This window comes from Dasypus novemcinctus, chromosome 29 (genome assembly GCF_030445035.2).
Source record: "Dasypus novemcinctus isolate mDasNov1 chromosome 29, mDasNov1.1.hap2, whole genome shotgun sequence".
Lineage (NCBI taxonomy): Eukaryota > Metazoa > Chordata > Mammalia > Cingulata > Dasypodidae > Dasypus > Dasypus novemcinctus.
This window is the reverse complement of record NC_080701.1, coordinates 36,511,625-36,532,339: the sequence shown is the minus strand read 5'-3', so window position 1 is coordinate 36,532,339 and position 20,715 is coordinate 36,511,625.

Sequence of the window (20,715 nt, the reverse complement as noted above, 5' to 3'; positions counted from 1 at the left end):
GATAGCTGTCTGTTTAGCTATGTTTGTTTTCCAGGTGGCCCAGGTGACACAAGACCAGTAAGGGCAGTAGTATGCACCTATGTATTTGCACCAAAAGCTCCCCCCTTGGGCTGCTCTTCTCATCTCTGGAGCGCACATGTACTTATTGCTATGAGTATACTTCCGCTCCCAGCCGAGCCCTCCACAAACTGTGTTCCATGGTGTCCCAGAGTCTATAGCCTGACATGCATCAAATAGGAGGGACACTTGTTCATTCTGGCTCATGACTGGGGTGGAGGAAAGCAACTTCCCATTTCGATTAAGCACTCTTATTTCCCATTTACGGAAGACTGTTGGGGGTCTAGGATCATAGCAGGTTATTTGGCCAGATGCATTACAGACACTATAGGAGGTTCCCTGAAACTGACAGGTGGTTACCTGGCCCTTGCAGGTGTAATGACTATGATATATTAATGTGGTGTTGACATGGGCCCCTGTACGCACCTTTTGAATACATGGCTCACATTCTGTGGTGTCGACCTGGGACCAGGGGAGGTTTAGGGCTAGAAGTAGGAAAAACAGGCAAAGGGGCATTGCAACAGATTAAACCGGATTCCTAATCTTCGGCTGTGCGTAGACCAATCAGCTTCCGGGTGTGATTGGAGCAGAGCTCGGTGTTCCCTCCTCAATCTTCGGCCGTGCGTAGACCAGTCAGCTTCCGGGGTGTGACTGGAGCAGGGCTCGGTGTTCCCTCCTCAATCTTCAGCCGTGCGTAGACCAGTCAGCTTCCGGGGTGTGACTGGAGCAGGGCTCGGCGTTCCCCTTTTTCGCAAGATGAGTTTGGTTGGGCTGTGGGTATCTGGAACACAGGTCCAGGACTCTGAGGCAGCTCGCTTGACTCGGCTATGGTGAATCCACGGGATGATTTCAGCCACCTTAACTGCAGTGGGGGTGGATAAAATGACAAGATAGGGCCCTCGCCATCGAGGAGTTAGTGGAGCTGACTTCCAGTCCTTGACCCAGACTGCATCTCCTGGCTTGTACGGGTGTACAGAGCTGCTTAAGCTAATGGGGGCCCTTTCTTGGACCCAGCGATGCAGGTTATGTAGGGTTTTTCCTAAGCTTATCATCTGCTGAGCTATTGATAAGTTCCCTCTTTCTCTAAGATCCCCCTCTATATTTCTGATTAAGGGAGGAGGCCTCCCAAAGAGGATTTCATAAGGAGTTAGGCTTAGTTTTCGGCTTGGGCTGGCTCGAATTTGGAGGAGAGCACTTGGAAGTACTTGCACCCATGTTAGCCCAGTTTCTTGGCAAATCTTGGCAATATAAGTCTTTATTGTACGATTCATTCGCTCTACCTTTCCTGAGCTCTGAGGATGGTAAGCGGTGTGCAGTTTCCATTGGATGCGCAGTCCCTTTGCAATCTTTTGAGTGATTTCAGAGACAAAGGCTGGTCCATTGTCAGAGCCAATTGAGAGCGGTAGCCCATAGCGAGGAATAATTTCCCTAAGAAGAACCTTGGCTACTTCTTCAGCTTTTTCTGTTCGAGTGGGGAAGGCTTCCACCCAGCCAGAAAACGTGCAAACAAGGACTAGGAGATATTTATAGCCTCCAGATCGTGGCATTTCAGTGAAATCAACTACTAGATCTTCGAGGGGCATACTACCAATTCTCTGGACCCCTGGGGCTGTTGTGGGCCCCTGGCGAGGGTTATTCTTTGCACATGTCACACATCGTTGGCATACAGCATGGGTGATAGTGACTAGTCTTGGGATGTAAAAGAATCTTTCTAACACTTCCTTAAGATGAGTTTTTCCCAAGTGTGTATTCTCATGGTAGTCTTGAACTACGGCTGCTGCTAATATTTGTGGCACAACTATTCTGTGATCAGGCAATGTCCACCATCCATTTTCCCCTTGTGTCCCGCCCTCAGAGAGTATCCACTCTCTCTCAGCTTGAGTATATTGTGGCTCTCGGTGACTCAGAGGCTGCGGGGCAAGGACAGGCAGTGTATGCTGGATGTTCTGATAATTAAGGGGTTGAGGAATGAGAGCAGCAGCCAGGTTTTCAGATAGGGATCCCTCCCGTGCCACTCTTTTTGCTTCAGCGTCTGCCCTCCGATTTCCCTGGGCAATGGGGCTGTGGCTGGTCTGGTGTCCCTTACAGTGCATTACAGCTACTTTGGCAGGCTCCCAAACTGCATCTAGTAGCTCCAGAATCTGTGTGCCGTATTTAATGCTCTTGCCTCCCGAGTTAATGAGTCCCTTTTGTTTATATAAGGCTCCATGCGCATGCAGGGTAAGAAAGGCATATTTGGAGTCTGTGTAGATGTTAACCTTGGCTCCAGCTGCAAGTTGCAAGGCTCGGGTGAGGGCAATGAGTTCAGCTTTTTGTGCTGATGTGTTATTTGGGAGGCGCTGTGCCTCTACTGTGGTCTCAGATGTTACTACAGCATATCCTGCTCGTCGATTGCTGCCCTGCATAAAGCTACTCCCATCTGTAAAAAACTCCATATCAGGATTTGCCAATGGCTGGTCTTGAAGGTCTGGCCTGCTGGAATATACTTCTTGCAATGTTTCCAGGCAGTTATGGGCTGGAACCCCTGGCTCTACGGGTAGCAGGGTGGCTGGATTTAGGGTTTTTACAAGTTCCAGCTGGATGGATGGGTTTTCACATAATAGAGTCTGATATTTAACCAGGCGGCTGTTAGTAAGCCAATGTGTTCCTTTGGCTTCTAAGATTGTGACTACTGCATGTGGAACCCGGACAATAATAGGCTGCCCAAGAGTCAATTTTATAGCTTCTACTGTAAGCACGGCTGCAGCCGCTACAGCTTGCAAACATGAAGGCCATCCCTGGGCTACAGTGTCCAGTTGTTTAGATAAATACGCTACAGGTCTTTGCCAGGAACCGAGGTATTGAGTGAGTACTCCTACTGCTATGCTTTGGCGGTTGTGAACATAGCTTACTGAGGTCCGGGAGTCCGAGACTCGGTGCTTCCATTAGAGCTTGTTTGAGAGCAGTGAAAGCATTTTTCTGTGGGCTTTCCCAGAGCAGGGGATCCCTATCTCCCCCCTTTGTGGCTTCATATAAAGGGCGCGTGAGAACCCCAAAATTGGGGATCCAATTGCGGCAGAATCCAGCTGCCCCAAGGAACTCTCGCAGCTTCCGGCGAGAATTGGGCTCAGGAAGACTACAGATCGCTTCCTTTCTCTCAAGTCCTAATTCACGGCGCCCCTGTGTTATTTTGTAACCTAGGTATTTGACCTGAGGTAGGCAGATTTGGGCCTTTTTCTTAGACACCCGATAGCCCTTCTGCTGTAGATGTTTTAAAAGAGCATGGGTTCCACCAGCACAGTCCTGATAGGTGGAACTTCCGAGAATGAGGTCATCTACATACTGGAGAAGAAAACAGTTATGGCTTTCTGCCTTAAAGGATTTGAGATCACTGGCCAGGGCTTGTCCAAAAATAGTGGGTGCATTTTTAATCCCTGAGGCAATCGCGTCCATGTCAGCTGCTGCCTTTCACCTGAATTTGGATTTTCCCATGTAAAGGCAAAAATCGGCTGACTCCTTGGTGCTACCCTAATGCAGAAGAAAGCATCCTTAAGATCTAGGCATGAGAAATAGATTGCCGGTGCTGGTATTAAGCTGAGCAGAGTATAAGGATTTGAAACTGCAGAATGAAGGGCTACTACTGCCAAATTAACTGCTCGTAAGTCCTGGACTGGGCGGTAATCTCCATCTGGCTTTTTAACTGGGAAGAGAGGGGTGTTCCACGGAGACTGGCACGGCTTCAATATGCCCTCACTCAGCAATCTCTGAATATGTAGCTGGACCCTTTCTTGCGCTTCGCGTGGAACTGGATACTGCCTTATGCTTACTGGACTGGCTGTAGGCTTTATTTCAATAATAACTGGAGGAATGTCATGTGCCATCCCCATCGGGTTCCCCTCTGCCCATACTTCAGGCACATCTTCAAAGGGGAGCTGTGTGGCCATGGATTGGCCAGTCTCACTCAGGCAAAACAGTCTCCATTCCTCCTGCAGAGGAAGGGTCAGCGCTACCTTCGGAGGGTCTTGTGGCCCCAAGATCAGTGTGGATTGCCCTGTGGCACTAAAGGTAATTTGAGCCTGTAGTTTTGACAGCAGGTCTCGACCCAGGAGGGGGACTGGGCACTCGGGAAGATAGAGGAATTCGTGAGTGACTTCCCTTCCCCCAATGTTGCAGGTCCTGGCTTGAAGGAAAGGCCGTTGGGCACTTTTGCCAGTTGCCCCTACGATATTGGCTTGCCTTTTTGATAGAGGCCCAACTGGCTTGGTCATTACAGAATGTTGAGCCCCAGTGTCAACCATCATCTGTATGGTGCGGCCCCCAATTTGAACTCCGACCATAGGCTCCTCGGGGCCAAGGGAATAGGAGCCCGGTCTGTCCTAATAATCTCTATCAGAGTCCTCCATTCCTGCCAGCCCAATGATCTGATTTGCAGGTTTCTTCTCTGAACCTTTACGGTCGCAGCGTTTGGGTCGTGATACCCCACTGGCCTTTCTGGCTAATGCTTTGGCTGCAGAGGCAGCCGGGTCAAGTGGCCAGCTAGGACACTCTCGCTTCCAATGTCCATCCTCCTTGCAGTATGCGCACTGATTTCGCCCTAGACGTGGGCCTTTCCCTCTCCTTGGGGCTGGGGCTTGCCAAGTTACCTTCCTTGTTACAGGAATGGACTTTTCCACTATGGCTGCAGCCAGAAAATCTGCCTTTTTCCTCATCTTCCTAATTTCCTCCCTTTTTGTTTCTTCATCACGGTTGACATAAACCTTAGTAGCTACTTCCATGAGCTGAGAGATATTCATTCCAGCAAACCCATCTAATTTCTGCAGCTTTCTCCGAATGTCAGCCTGTGACTGAGCAACAAACGCTGCATTTACCATTGTTTGGCTCTCAGGAGCATCTGGGTTAAAGGGCGTGTATACACGGAACGCCTCACACAATCTCTCATAGAATTGAGCAGGACTCTCATCTAGAGCCTGTAGAATTTGACTGGTCTTTGCCATATTCACTGCCTTGCGGCTCCCCGCCTTGAATCCTTCAACTAATGCCCTATGGAATGTCTCTAGTCGGTTGAGCCCGACAGCGCTATTTGGATCCCACAGGGGGTCCTCTTCTGGGAACTGCATGCGGGCATATTGATCACTGTCCAAAGTTCCCTCAGGTGGGTGCTCTCTAAGCCAGGCTAGCGCTCCCTGTGTGACCCGCATTCTCTCCTCAAAGTTCAATAAAGTCATTATAAGTTGTTTACAATCAGCCCAGGTGGGTCTGTGGGTCTGTATGATAGACTGGAAAAGGTCTGCCATGGCCTGAGGCTTCTCCAAAATGGTGGGGTGTGGCTTTTCCAGTTAAAGAGATCTGTCGTAGTAAAGGGCTGATAGATAAATGTCCGGCTTCCTCCCTGAACCTGGCCATCTGCATCGTAAAAGATTGGGGCCCGGGTTTCAAGGAGCGGGAACTGGAAAGCAGCCTTTTCCCCTGCTCCCTCTGCCCCCGGGGCTCCCTGTGGTTCGAGCTGTAATCTCTTAGCGTCTCCTCCCAGACCGACCCGCAGCGCTGCTGCGGCATTGCCAGAGGCAACCGGCTGTAAAAGCAGCTGGTCTGCATTTTTTCTTGCCGAAGGTGCCAAAGACCGCTGCGGAGATGGTAAAAGCTGCTGTGGGGATGGCGTAGGGCTCTCAGGTGCAGATGGCAATAAAGGCAACTGCGGGGATAGTATAGGTGCCCTCTCTGATGGTGACAAAAGCAGCGGCGGGGATGGTGAGGATATCGCACTTCCCTGTGCGGATGACGACTGTGGGTCACTGCTTAGGGAGACTAGCTCATTTTCATTCCTTAGTACCGCGGGGGCGGGAGTCATCGCATAAGGCGGTGGAAATTCAAATTCATCTGGCCCTTTCAAAACGGGCGGATTAGCACTGGACTTGGGACGCACTTCCTCTGTGCCCTTTGCACGGTGATTGTTTGGTTTGGTCCCTGGGACGGCACTCCTCGGTTTCTGCATTAAGCAAATTCTAGCTTCCTTAGCCATGCACTTCCTTAACCAAGGTGGGTTTTGGCTCACAGCGTTTTCCCAAGCATCAATGTAGGGGAATTGGTCCGGATGCCCTGGATTTCCAGTCACTGCCTCGTGGACTTTACGGATGATCCGGGGATCCAAAGTGCCCTCCTGGGGCCAGCCCATGCCGAAAGTTGGCCATTCTAACTCACAAAGCATCCTAAGCTTTCCTGGCTGAAACCTTATGCCGTACATCTCTCCCTGGAATGCACGGGGGAAGTTTTCTAGCATACATCCTAACGGGGTTTTACTGTGTGTGTTTCCCATTTCCACCCTGTGCCGGCGGTGTACAACAGTCACTCAAGCCTTTCGCTTCGTCCGTCTCCGGCCGCGTCCCTCGCGGGAACTTTCAGGCGCCTCTTAACCTTAGCGGATCGGTATAAGCCCCCGATATGGAAGAGGGTCCCTTTGCAGGGACCCCCCAGACCGCCCTTGATCGTATGAGGTCGCCACGGAACCGCGGATCGGGACTCCGCACTCGCGCCGCAGAAGCAATTTTCCGCGTCTCACTCAGTCGCCACAAGCACACGCACACAACCACCCCCCTTTCCTTTCCTCGGACCTGAAGAGGAGACGGCTTCCTCCTGTATTCTCAGGAGTACTAGGGCCTCCTCTATGAGAGTTGATCAGACTCCCTCCTACTTTCAGAATTAGGCCTTCCCTGCACTATGCCCCCGGGGGTCTTACCAATCCGACGTGTGGAGCTCCTTGCTTCGTTCTCAGGGTCTCTCAAACCTCCCGGTGTCCCCGGCTCCTCCGGAAGGGCTCCAGCGAAAACCACAACCTCTTTCTGGACTCAAATGGGGTGTCCAGGGGCGCCCAGGGCTGGGCTTCGCCGGGGCCCTCCCGGCCTCCCCGGAGACGTCCGGTAGGGGCAAACAACTGTTGCCGCCTCTGACCTTCTCAGCGCCCTCCTGCCTGGCTCGCCAGAAATGTAGTGGAGAAATTCGGATAGGCGCGGTTTCGAAGGCCAGGACACGAGAGAATACTGAGAAGGAAGTTGGTTTATTTCGACCGGCCGGGCTCGGCGGACTCTTGTCCTAACAAAAACCGAGCCCCGAACAGCCTTTTCCAGACCCTTTTATACAGAGGATATAGGATTAGGAAGACTAACAGTGATGGTAAACAGACCTTTGGTTAGGTTCTTCAGATCTTAGTATCAGATAGGTTATTTCCTCCAGGTGAGTTACATATTCTCCACATCCAAGCCAGTTTGGATTAGCATAGCTCCACATTGTCTGGAGGCAGCCCTGAATACACATTCAGTCTCACATCCCTTCTGAACATTCAAAGACTGTAGGGCCTTTATTACTTATTTGGCCATCTTGGAGACTAGGTACTCTTGGAAATAATTTTGATTTTAATGCACAGGCTATATCAGTGTGACCTATGGACAGTGCTTAACAGCAATACTGTAGTATTCTTGCATCAGTGCCAAATATATACTGTGTTGATACTGGGGGGTGGCGGGTAATGGATAAAGTATGCCAAATGTGTGCTATGGACCATGGTGGTAATAGTCTGATGATATTATCTCACAATCTGTAACAAATGTTCCACCACAGTGTGGTGTGCTGATGAAGGGGTGTTGTATGGGAATTCTACACATATGCATGATTGCTTTATAAGTTCAGAACTTCTATAATAAAGTTATATATTTTTAAAAAGGTATTCAACTCAACATTTGGTTTTCTGTGGTTGAGAAGCAAAATAAAGAGCTCTGTGAATCAGGGACAGTAATACACTAGGGAGAAAGCAAGGCTTATGCATTCATTTCCAACTACCCACTCAATGCTCCAGCAAATATTCTCTGTGGGGGCTACAAGGTAATGTGGACCATGTGAAGTTGGAAGGTACAGAGGGGCTAAAGGGGCTCACAGGGTCATGCCTGTAAGGTACCAGTGAGGACAGGGCAATCCCAGCTGGGGCTCGGGAAGGGATGGTACAGTGCCTAAGTCTTGAGGGGAGATCAGGGAGAGGTGGCTTCAGGCCATGGATTCTTGGATCTGAAGCCCCTGCTCTCCCCCTCCCAGAACTAGAATCATGAAATGTGAAGTATGCGAGTGAGTGCACCACAGAGCTAAGAAGGCAGTAAAGAATCATGAAGCCAAGACCCAGGCAGAGAAAGAAACCCAGGAATAAGGTCAGCCTGACCCTTGGAGCCCTGTCCCCTAGGCTCACTGGTGAATTCAAGAAGACACAACCAAGTTCAGCAGTTTCCACATGTGCATGTGCCATGAGGAAGAAGGGTAGAGGGCAGGGTCTGCCACTGAGGTCACATCTAATAAAACCTCTGTCTGTTTGGGGGTCTGAAGCTGCATGTGGAACCATGGCCAGCAGGAAATCCATTGGCTGTTGCAGGGATTAAACCCTTGTGAATGATCTCAATTCACTCGATTATGAGGCTTAGGACTGCTAGTGTCCCCTGTCAGCTATAAGAAATCAACTCCACTCTTTTCTTGAGTAAGGTAATACCTTCCTAGGCTTCAGCTTCACTGAATTTTTAACTCAGTGTCTGGAACTCAGTTAAAAATGACCAGACAATGGTCAGGATGAGGGACAGTGATGTGACAAAAACTAAAATACAATAGAAGCCTGCCTTCTCAGAAGGATCCAGATAGCAAAGTCATCACACAAACTTTAACTGTCTCTATGTTCAAGAAAGTACAAATCAAGACTATGAATTCTGTCAGAGAATGAAAAATGAAGTAACTGGAATTAAGAACTCAATGGAGGGTTTTACCAGCAGAATTGACCACACTGGAGGCAGATACAGAACCCTGGAAGGTTGGTCCTGTGCTTGGTGTCTGATTTGGACCACACATATTCAGAGGTTACTTTAGATATAAAAGTATGAGTTGCCAGACTCTTATGTGCCTATTTGTGCACCAGCTTTCTCCAGAAAGGAATTGAGAAGAAAGACCTGAGTGGGCAGGAGGTTGTTGGGTGCAAAGAATGTAAGCAGACATTTTTGCTGTAGAGGAAACAGCAGATGCAAAGGCACAAAGGCTTCTGGTGACCCGAGGAAGTGGGGCAGATTGGCTGCAGCTCAGTGCTTCTGGGAGGGAGCTTCAGGAGCATTGGGGTGGCACTTGGGACCAGCTGAGGGGGTGCAACCTGTGCCCTGCTGAGGAACTGTGACTGACCGTGCAGTACAAGGAGCATCCTTCATAGACTGTATAAGGGAATGACACACTTAGGGGGTGGCCAGAAAGTTCCCTCTGGCAGCTGTGGAGAGGATGGATTGATGTTTGGAAGAAGTGAGAAGGACAGGAAATTGGACACAAAGCACTTAGGAGAGTGGGGCAAGAAAGATGATGAGGTAAGGATGCAGCATTGGGAGAGAGAGTAGGGCAGCCACAACACAGCAGATGAAATGGACTGGATGCTGGAGGAGCTGAATCCATTCCCTGAAGGAAAGCAAGTGTCCTTTAGGTAATTATTGGTGGCAGAGATTAGTTCCTAAAAACAAATACTGCAATGAGAATCAAGAAGGCCAGACATTAAGCATGAACCAAAAAAAAATTTTGGATAGGAAAAAAAGCAATTCCTTGGTGAGCAGAGAAAAGGGGCAAAGTAAGTTGTCTGATTTTGGTGTTCAGTGGCATCATGCAGTAGGTACCTGAGCAGTGAATAAATGCTAAACTGCTCAGAGATGGCCATATGCCCAGAAGATACAAAGAACGTGAGTAGATACAAACAGCAATGGAAGCAGAAAGTCCAATTGCAAGGAAATTATTGTGTGGGTTGAGAAGTCAAAATACACTATAAGGTTGTATATTTTTAAAGTTACCTAACTCCACAAATGCCACATATATTTCCACAGCCTAATGAATTAACCAAGCATACTCTGCAAAGATGTCTTTGTATGTTTATAACTTCTATGGCTTGCTTCTGACATTATGTAATGTTTGTTCTGTATATTTGCCATCTGCTAAATCTGAAACACATGCTCCATTGATAGCTAAAAAGATTCTCTACAGGGTTTTGAAGACTTTATGCTACTACAACCATTTCACACCAATCACTCATGATTGTGGAGAGCCAGGACAGAAGGAGAAGAAAAATCCCGGTTAGGTAACTTGGTCAAAGAGAAAGCAAGGGGAATTAGCTTGGTGGAGCACAGAAAGAGTAAAATGGCAGAGGCAAGGAAGCAGACTTGGACCAGTAGTTACGGCATCCATCTACCACATGGGCAGTCCACAGTTCAAACCCCGGGCCTCCTTGATCTGTGTGCACCAGGCCCATGTGCAGTGCTGATGTGTGCAAGGAGTGCCGTGCCATGCAGGGGTGTCCCCCACATAGGGGAGCCCCATGTGCAAGGAGTGCATCCCATAAGGAGAGCCACCCAGTGCAAAAGAAAGTGCAGCCTGCCCAGGAATGGTGCTACATACACGGAGAGCTGAGACAACAAGATGATGCAACAAAAAGAAACACAGATCCCGTGCCACTGACAACAAAGAAGCGGACAAAGAACACCCAGCAAATAGACAAACAGAACAGACACCTGGGGTGGGGGAAGGGGAGAGAAATAAATAAATCTTTTTAAAAAAACCAAAATGGCAGAGGCAGCTGAGCAGCAGAAACTCATGGTACCTGAACATCCTTCCTCAGAACAAATTAGAGATGAGAATCCTGGTAACAGGATAGAAAGAACAGTATAATTATGGAATCAAGGGAGAAAGATAATTTTGTAGTGTAAATATGGCAAATATATGGCATTGCTTTTCCTCAAAAATGACAGTTATCTACTCTACCACACATTCTTTCATAGAGCACTATTTGAAGCAGTGAACTCAGGAGTATCTTACATTTGCGTGTCCATCTTTTTCTGGTTATACAGTTCCTGGAGCTCTTCTATTTTCATTCTCAGCACTTTGTTCTACTTGTCCAATGCATCTTTCTCAGTCTGCAATGAATCACAGTCATCTTCCAGTTCCTTTATAGATCCTGTAAAAGATAGAACATTTGTACAGTCTGTGTGTGGAAATGGACTTGTGAACTTGGTTGGGGGCTGAGGAGAGGGGCCTGAATCCAGAAAACCAGAATCCATTCTTTACCTTCCAATGTCAGAGCATTTCTACTAAGTGAGAATTTCTTCTCAAAAACCAACCTAGGTTCCAGGGCACAATTATTGGGCATTGGGCACTCAGTTCACATTGTAATGTTGATAATTCAGGATTTGCCTAAAAATTGAAAAAGAGCTACATGGCACCCAATGTACAAAAAAAGTCAAAACCCAAATCATGGCAAATTAGAAACAAAACTTTTACCAAGGCTTGATCCTTGCTATTCTGACCTCCCTCAACTTCTGATGGAACTTGCACGCTGTGAATTACATCAATCAGGATTTTGTTCATTCTGCTTAGTGTTTTATTGTTATCCTACACAAAGCATATTAAGGTCAGTAATGATTACTCATTAGTTTTACTTCTATTTTTAAAATGTAATCCAAGATAGAGGTGACATTTTTACCTTAAGTTTTATTTGCTTTATCTGAGAGTTTTATTTCATTTGTTGACTTCTTCAACATAATTCTTTACTTCAGTGATCTACAAAAAAATGTGATAAGAGATTTAGAGTTAAAAGTATAAATTAGAGTGGTATTCAAAACTAGCCCCAAGTGGGTAAGCCCCAACAAAACTAAAGAGCATATACACATATGACACTGGCCTCAGATTTAAGCTGTTTATAGAAAACTGTGATCTAAGACACTCTAATGAAAGAAATTATCCAATAATAATGGAATCAGAAGATGCATGGAAAGAATTAAATTGAAACCTGAAAAAATTAAAAATTCTTTATACCTTCTCTTTATAACCTGATACTTTGCTATGATTATTTTGTTTTCCTCCATGCAGTACTTCAAAGTCTCAGATATTTTGTCTTCTTGACATAGACCTGCCCATAAGAAAATTAGGAGAAATGAATAAAATGGGACTACCCTAATTATTAGGAGCAAAGGCACATGTCTGGTATCTAGGACAGGGCTTTGGATTTCAGACTTCCCTGACTGGCACTGAATTCTCTCATCTGACCCCAATACATAATGTCCTGAGGCCATGGATTTCAAGAAACACTATTTCTTGAAGAAACATCAAGCATTAAGAAATACATACGATGCATGTATGGAACTCATCCCCATTTTGCATCATGCTTATTTCTACTCATTCTCCTCTGGAATTAATGGCTCCTTCACCTTAACCTTCACAACATCTGGCTTAAATGCCTATTAGAGACTGAATTTGCCCAGCAATATTTGGAGTCTTCTCTGAGCCTTATGTTTCTTGATACACACCTACAGGGTCTCATTTTTACATTGTCTGTAAAGCCAGGTTGTGCCAGACATCACTGACCCCAATCCTCAGATGATCATCAATGCTCCATAGGAATTTCCACACTAAATCAAACTCCTCTTCTCCCAAATCCCACAGTCTGTTGCTCCTCTCAGTCTCCTTTCTCTGTTGATGGTATTGCTATCTCCTCCTTCATTCAGGTCAACAAGCCATTAATTCTAAATTTTTCCAAGTTATCAAGACACCAGGCATCAGAAATCACTGAATCTTCTTCTAACAGAATTAGAACCCACATCAAGTACCAATATAGAGAAAACACTGCATAGACAACATAAGATAAAATCTTACCTAGATAAAATCTATATTCTACCTAAAAGAAAGTAAACAAAATTAAATTTAATGTCAAAACATTTTATTGATAAAAATCTAAATCCTGATAAGACTTCAAAATCATAGCCAAGAGAAATTTTAATACTGGATTGTTTAGAATAATGAATCCTGTATTACTCAGGGTTCTCTAAGGAAACAGAACTGACAGGAGGAAGCGGACTTGGCCCAGTGGTTAGTGCATCCTTCTACCACATGGGAGGTCCGTGATTCAAACCCTGGGCCTCCTTGAACCATGTGGAGCTGGCCCATGCACAGTGCTAATGCACACAAGGAGTGCCATACCATGCAGGGGTGTCCCCAGTGTAGGGGAGCCCCACATGCAAGGAGTGCACCCCATAAGGAGAGCCACCCAGTGCAAGAAAGTGCAGCCTGTCCAGGAATGGTGCCACACGCATGGAGGGCTGACACAATAAGATGACACAACAAAAAGAAACACAGATTCCCATGCTGCGGACAACAGAAGTGGACAAAGTAGGAGATGCAGTGAATGGACAGAGAGAACAGACAACAGGGGTGGGTAGGGGGAAGGGAGAGAAATAAATAAATAAATAAATAAATAAATAAATAAATCTTTTTTTAAAAAGGAACTGACAGGAGGTATCTATGAAAATATGGAAAAGCTTTTTTAAAAACAACTCATTTAAGTGATAAGTAATACTTCAAAATCAGTTTCTGACACAAGCACTAAGGCAAATACTTATTTTGGAATTAAAGTCTGTCTACACCTTTCTTAAATATGTACAAATCTATTTGTTTTTAATAACAGGAATGACAGACATTTTTAGAATAAATATGATACAGTATCATTAGCCTCAAATCACTTATTTGTCAACTCCTAAATGGAAACACAAGTTTCAGAATCAGGAAATGTTTTAAACGTCCATGAGCAAACAAAAGTAGAGGCAAAATCTTTGGACTGAGAAACACCTCTTTCAATTACCAGAAATCATCTTAGGTAACTTACTAAGAGTTGGTTGGATATTTGTTTGAATTGATGATTTCAATAAGCCAGATCATATGATTTTTCCAAATTTAGAAATGGTCAAATCAGGAGAAGAGTGGGGACTGCTGGACAAAATGCACAAGTAACAACAGAAATGCTAGCTGATGCCTGCTGTAGAGGGCAGAATGTTCTTTTAAAAAGCCCCATCATTTCCAAACAACATCACTGAAATTATAGTATAATAAAATCTAGGAAGGAACCCATTGAAACACCAGGTGAAGTAGCAGCCCTTTTCCACCTAGAACATATTTCCCCATTCAAATATTAGAAGTGATAATTAGCTGCTAAGGCCAGCACTGAAAAACTTGTGTAATAATGGAATCTTATTGTAGCATGGAAACACTAGAATGTTAGTGAAAAATGCATCCAGAAAGGCCCAACTTGGAAAATCATGGAATTCTTCATCTGAAGGAAATACCCACAGGAAGCAAGGGGGAAAGTAGGGGATTTACAAAAAGCACATGTAAAGAAGATACTTCTTTGGCCTAGAGTCAGAAATCACTTTGGTACCTAAGAGTGAACTATGAATATCAATTAAATGTGCCTTAGGGCTGATCTCAGATGAAGCAGGACTTCAGGTTTCATCCTGTTGTATTCGTAAAATAATGCTACAAATGTTTTGGTATGTAAAATGAATTCTTACTTCTTCTATGGATCAAAAAACAGATCCTTTTATATGACTAGAGGGATACAGTTATGAATATCTCTCTCAGGATTTATAAGAACTCTCAAAATTGCAATTAAAACAAAGAAAAAAAGTAAATTTCATACTGAATAAAAATATATAAATTTTTAAAAGGCATTCCATTATATAATATGAAATTTCTTTCTAGGATGGTTATGAGAATTCAGAGTTCTATTAACAGCAAATGAAAGTGCCTCCCTACTACTTAATATTTCACTTTAAATAGAAAGTTTTTTGAATTGAAGTGTTCACTTTGAGATTATACAGTTGCCTTGTTCACTGAGTTGTTTACCTCAAAATTTAAACTATATAACCAGGCTAACTTCAAATTCAAGCATTAATTTGCATTCATATTAGTCATCTAAAATGAAACAAAAGTCCTGTGTTGAGGTTTTTCACGACTCACAGTATACCTACAAGTTAATATACTCACATGTAGAATATTCACCCATAAGAATATAGCAATGAAAATAATTCTCAAGACTGCAATGTTGACAGGCTTCCATGGAAATCCATAAAAACCAGGTCCAGATAGAAAATTGCCTGGTAGGATGTCAACTAGCTGAAATAGCAACACTTGACATAATGAGAACCTCAAAGATTGTACAATGAAAGAGGCACAGAAAATATTCATTGGAATTTCAATCAGCATCTAAGTGATAACCATATCCCTCAAAAACCTCCAGTGGATTCCACTGTTTCAGGGAAGATGTGAAATTGGTTGCTTCATGTTTTCTGCTTGGCTGGTTTTCTTGTTCAAAATTGTGAATTTGGCACCATTAAGTAGCACACTCTCTTTCCATGCCTTTTACAAGTGAATGCATTAACAGATTGTGTTATATCCATAAATGGAATAAAACTCAGCAATAAAAGTAACAAACTATCAGTAGACACAACATCATGGATAGATTTAAAAATGATTGTGTGTATAAGAGCCCAGACAAACAAAACAAAACAGTATCTACTCCACATTCCATTTATATGAAATTCTACAAAATGAATTTAATCTGTAATGGCAGATTGCAGATTGAAGGTGGTCCAGGACCTGGCAGGGAAGGTGTGGTGGATGGCAGGATGGGCTATTAAGGGTCTGAAGGAAAAACTGGGGGCTGTTTAGTAAGGTTACTATTTTGGTTGTAGAAATGTTTTTATGGATTTAGTAACATAAAACCAAACAAATCACACAGGTGCCTTTTAATATACATCACTTGTACATCAATAAAGTAATAGAAGAACAATTATAAAAATGTAAGAGTTTTTCATTTCTTAACAAAAAAATTCAAAGGTTTTCAAAAAATTGAATTAGACTTATTAACCTATGAATCCATTTATAATTGGAAATATAAAAAGAAATCAAGAATGTACATTAGTCAAGAAGTCTAGTTTTTCATTGATAAATTCATAAACTGCTTGAAGTAAATTTATTGGAAAAGCTCTAAAAATATACATGATCTGTTTAAAGGAATGGGCATAAATGGGCAATTAAAATTGTGTACAGGGAAGTGGACATGGCTCAAGTGATTGGGCTCCCATCTACCACATGGGAGGCCCTGGGTTTGTTTCCTGGGGCCTCTTTGTGAAGGCAGGCTCACCCATACCTGCAGAGAGCTGATGGCCTGTGCCCACAGAGAGCTGATGGCCCACATGACGGCCCATACCCATGGAGAGCTGGCTCAGCAAGATGATGCAACAAAGGGAGACAAGCAGATGCAGAATAATGCACAGTGAATGGACACAGAGAGCAGACAGCAAGCATGAAGCAAGAAGGGATAAATAAATTTAAAAAATAAATCTTTAAAAAAATTCATACAACAGAAAAATGAGAAAATTTTTAGTGGTGAGGAAATGCATATATAAATATGTTGCATCATTGTGATATGATAAACCAATTATATCAATAAATGTACAGATACAGCTGATAACACCTGATAAATATATTAACATAAGTAAGTGATGTGGGCTATGAGTGGGAGGCTCTTTGTCTCTTCAGAGATAACCTAAGCTGTCTGTGACTTGTGGGTGTGAGACAGTAAGAGGCTGCAGTCCTGCCCTTGGTGACAATGGCAATGACTCCAGTCCCAGGAAACAGTTTAACAATGCAAGGTCTATAAACTTTAAGTATTCAGGGGAAATGCAAACCAAATATGCTAAAAGCTTATCTAGAATACCTGAAGTCCACAACAAAAGCTTATCTAAGATGTGGAAGATATATATACTAATTCAAGCCTATTGAGAACTGAAACAAAGGACCATTTAACTTTTCCTCTCTATATAAAAGAACCTCAAAAGTCTTGTTCAGGGCTCGGGTTTGCAACAGGAAGCTCCTGAGTCCAGCCGGCTGCCAATAAACCATTTTTCCTTCTCAAAATCATTCCTGAGTCCTGGCCTCTCTATATGCAAATAATTGAACCTCTCTCAAATTCTACAACATAAGTAGGATGATTACTGTTATAATTGTTATTCCAATGAAAATTAAATGCAGACTGTTGTTAGGCCAACATTTCTTTAAAAGCTGATGTTTTCTTTCAGAATTCAGCTTCATTCTGAACACAAGACACAAAATGTCTGAATTTTTAAGTAGATAGAATATCTGAAAAACAGTGAATTATTGTATAGTAGATTATGGTACATTATAAAATTTGAAGTTAGGAGAATCAAAGCTGGTTAGAAACCCAATTCCAAATAACTACAGGAAAGAATTTGCCTTCCTGTTTCACTGTAATAGTGTTGTAGAATTTGAGAGAGGTTCAGTTATTTGTGTATAGAGAGGCCAGAACTCAGGAATGATTTTGAGAAGGAAAAATTGTTTATTGACAGCCAGCCAGACTCAGGAGCTTCCTGTTTGCAAGCCTGAGCCCCGAACAAGACTTTCGAGTTTCTTTTATACAAAGAGTAAAGGTTAAATGGTCCTTTTGTTTCAGTTCTCAATAGGCTTGAATTAGCATATATATCTTCCACATCTTAGGTAAGCTTTTGTTGTGGACTTCAGGTATTTTAGATAAGCTTTTAGCATATTTGGTTTGCATTTCCCCTGAATACTTAAAGTTTATAGACCTTGCATTGTTAAACTGTTTCCTGGAACTGGAGTCATTGCCATGGTCACCAGTGGTAGGACTGCAGCCTCTTACTGTCTCACACCCACAAGTCACAGACAGCTTAGGTTATCTCTGAAGAGACAAAGAGCTTCCCACCCATAACCCACATCAATATAAGCCTGCACTTACAAGATACTCTTAAGCCAATAAAGCAACTATGAACATAGATAAAATAATAGGAAATTTCTGGAATGTGTAGGTACCACAACAAAAGGCAAACATATTGATTTTTCAAAAAGTGAATAGTATAAGAATCTTAGGAGAAAACACATCTATGGTGTAATTCACACTCACAACCAAGTCTGTTTCATGCAAATTAAAACCTCTGCTGAAAATGAATAGAAACTGTGAAAGCACATCATAGTGTTTGTAACCAGCAGTACTAATAGATGGGTATAAGAGTGGTTAGAGGGGAAAGTTTAAGAACATGCATATTACTAGAGGGAAAACTTAAAAATGTAACATGGGACTATGTAACAGTGAAAGCTCATGTGAAATATGAACATGGGTAATATTGCATATATAAGAGTTTTTACAAAATACACATAGAAATAAACTAGAGAGACAGAAACAATAACAGCTGTGTACAGCAGGGGAAGCACAGAAAGATTGAAAGGTAAGATTTTTGGTCTGCTTTTTTTGTTTATTATTATTGGAATAATGGAAATGCTCTAATAATGACTGAAGGATTGAAATGATGAATGCACAACTACATGACTACCAAATACCACTGACTGTACAGCTTGGATGGATTGTACTCCTTATAAATATGTATCAATAAAATTGATTTGTGTTAAAAATTGCAAAAAAAACCTTCCTCTCATGAGAGAAAAAAAAACCTCTGAAATCTATTACTTTCATCTGGGGTCCTCTCAGCTGGGATGTATAAAGTGTGCTGTCTGAGTTGTCACTGTAACAGATGTTCCTGTGGCAACTGACAGCTCTCTGGGCTCCAGAATCAGCCTCCCCAAAAGGGGCCTCTGAAGCTGTGCTTCTGGGAAAGCCTCAGCCTCCAATAAGAAAATACTATACAGTGAAAGCATAAACACAGAAAGAAGAACCATTTTAAAAGCTAAGGAAGGTGACTTTGATTTATTGAAGTGTATGGTAACATGAGAGGGGCCACAGGAAAATTTTAATGAATCTGGAAAGAGGGGAAAAAATCAGAGCAATATGAAGACAGAAGAGATACATCTTTTTTTCATCTTTGCCAGTGAGACCATGGGTCATAGTCAACTTCACATTTATCAACAGGGTGGCATCACAATTCTTAAGATCTCACACATAATCTCATAGACCTCAAGGCCAACAGTGATGGTTATTATCTTTGTGGCCAGCCACCATGGGATGCTTGGGTTTACCTCTGCAGACCATCCTTGCCAAGGAATTATTCATTTAAATTGAAAAATCAAGTAGAACATTGTTTCAAAAGGACAAATTCTGCATAAATGATTCTCAGGATACCTGTAAATAAGAGTATTTGCCCTGTAAGGAATACCCCAGAGGCAGGACAATGGACAAGTACCTTCCCTTACAGAGCCTGTGACCTTTTCCAGGAGGGAAGCTGGGCAATCAAGTTCCCTGCAGTAGAGCAACAAAATCAAATGCCTCCTGGCAAAAACACACACACACCAAGGAAGGCTTTGCACACAGCTGAAAATGCCTTCTGGATGGTCCTGAAGGCCAGGCTTCCCCAAGTGGTTAGGATGGCTGTCAGGATCTGTGCAGGTGAACATGGTTTTCAGCAAGGGTGGAGGTGGGAAATGTACAAGATGCTCAAGGATGAGGGAGAGAGCATCTGCTCTATGAAAAGTGCAGCCTATGGGCAAGGAAGTCTCTATCTTCATTGATTTGGTTGACTGCAGAAACAGTAAGTTCTTTGAGTGGGGTGGCTTGGGCCATTCTGCCCAACTGCACTGCTGCCCCTGACCACTGGGACTATCCAGATCCCTCCCTTGGAGTCTGTGGCATGAAGATCCAAAGGGCCCTGCTTCTCCCTATGGGGGTTTCTCCTGTGTCTCTAATTTCTTGAGTCTTTTTTTTGGTTGGGGAGGGTGGAGGATGCTTGCTTTTAGTAAGATTGAAGACTTGCACAGCTGGGACTGGGTATCTCTATGTTTGGGCAATCCTGAGGACTTTCTGCTTTGGGTAAATCAACAGTCTGTCCATGATGCTTTTGACAGAGGGAAGGACAGTAACTCATCTGCCTTCTGGTCAGGACTCATCTTAGCAGGCTGTTGATGTGCTTCATGAGCTCCCATCAAGCCAACCACACATGGACCCCCCAGGTGCATCTCTAGGAGAGTTGGTTTCCAAACTAGATGTTCTAGAAGCCAGTAAATAAACCAGACAGTAGAGTTCACAAGGCCCCTGGATCTTTTAACAGCACTTATTAGACACCCTGGCCCCACAGCCACCAAGCTTTCAGAGCTTTGAACAACCCACTCATGGAAACATAAAGCACATGCCGGGCCAACTCTAAGCTGACAGAGCCTGATGCCCAACTGGCACAGAGCTCACAGCAGCAAGCCTGGCTCCATGACTCCTACCAGACTAGACTTTCTTGCATCCTGATGCCATCAAGTGACCTTACCTATGTGTGGAACCTGCGGGTTTAGCCCCCAGGACTCAGCCTGATAGCAGTGGCCATGGTGTTGGTCATTTGAAACCCTTGACAGCCCGTGGCAAGGAAGAAGGCGTGGGGTAGCGGTGTTCACTCACACTCGTGTTTGGCTGACTCAGCACTGACCAGGACTGGAGGAGGAGCAGCCTACGTGGACCCATGGCACCCAGGGAGGAAGGAGAAGTGGTGAGGAAGGGGGAGGGAAGGGTGGGGAGTGGAGAGGGGAGGGCAGGGGGTTGAGGAAGACTGGCATTTGGGAAGGGGGTGAAGAGGTGGCTGGGAGGGGCTGGGGAGGTTTTGGATGAGACACACAGAGCAGAGGTGGAGGGCTCCCAGTGCTGGTGACCAGGTCAGCAGGCTGCCGGGGCAGCAGCAGGTGAGCGGGCCTTGCAGGCGCAGGCGCACGGGGTCCAGCGCCCTTGCAGCCCGCTCCCGTTTGGGGCTGCCTTGGCGACCCCGCGTCTTATAAGGCCCCCTCGCCCAATCAGCAGCTCCCCTCCAGGTTCATCTCAGAGACCCCGCACGCCCCCAGGTTCTTAGA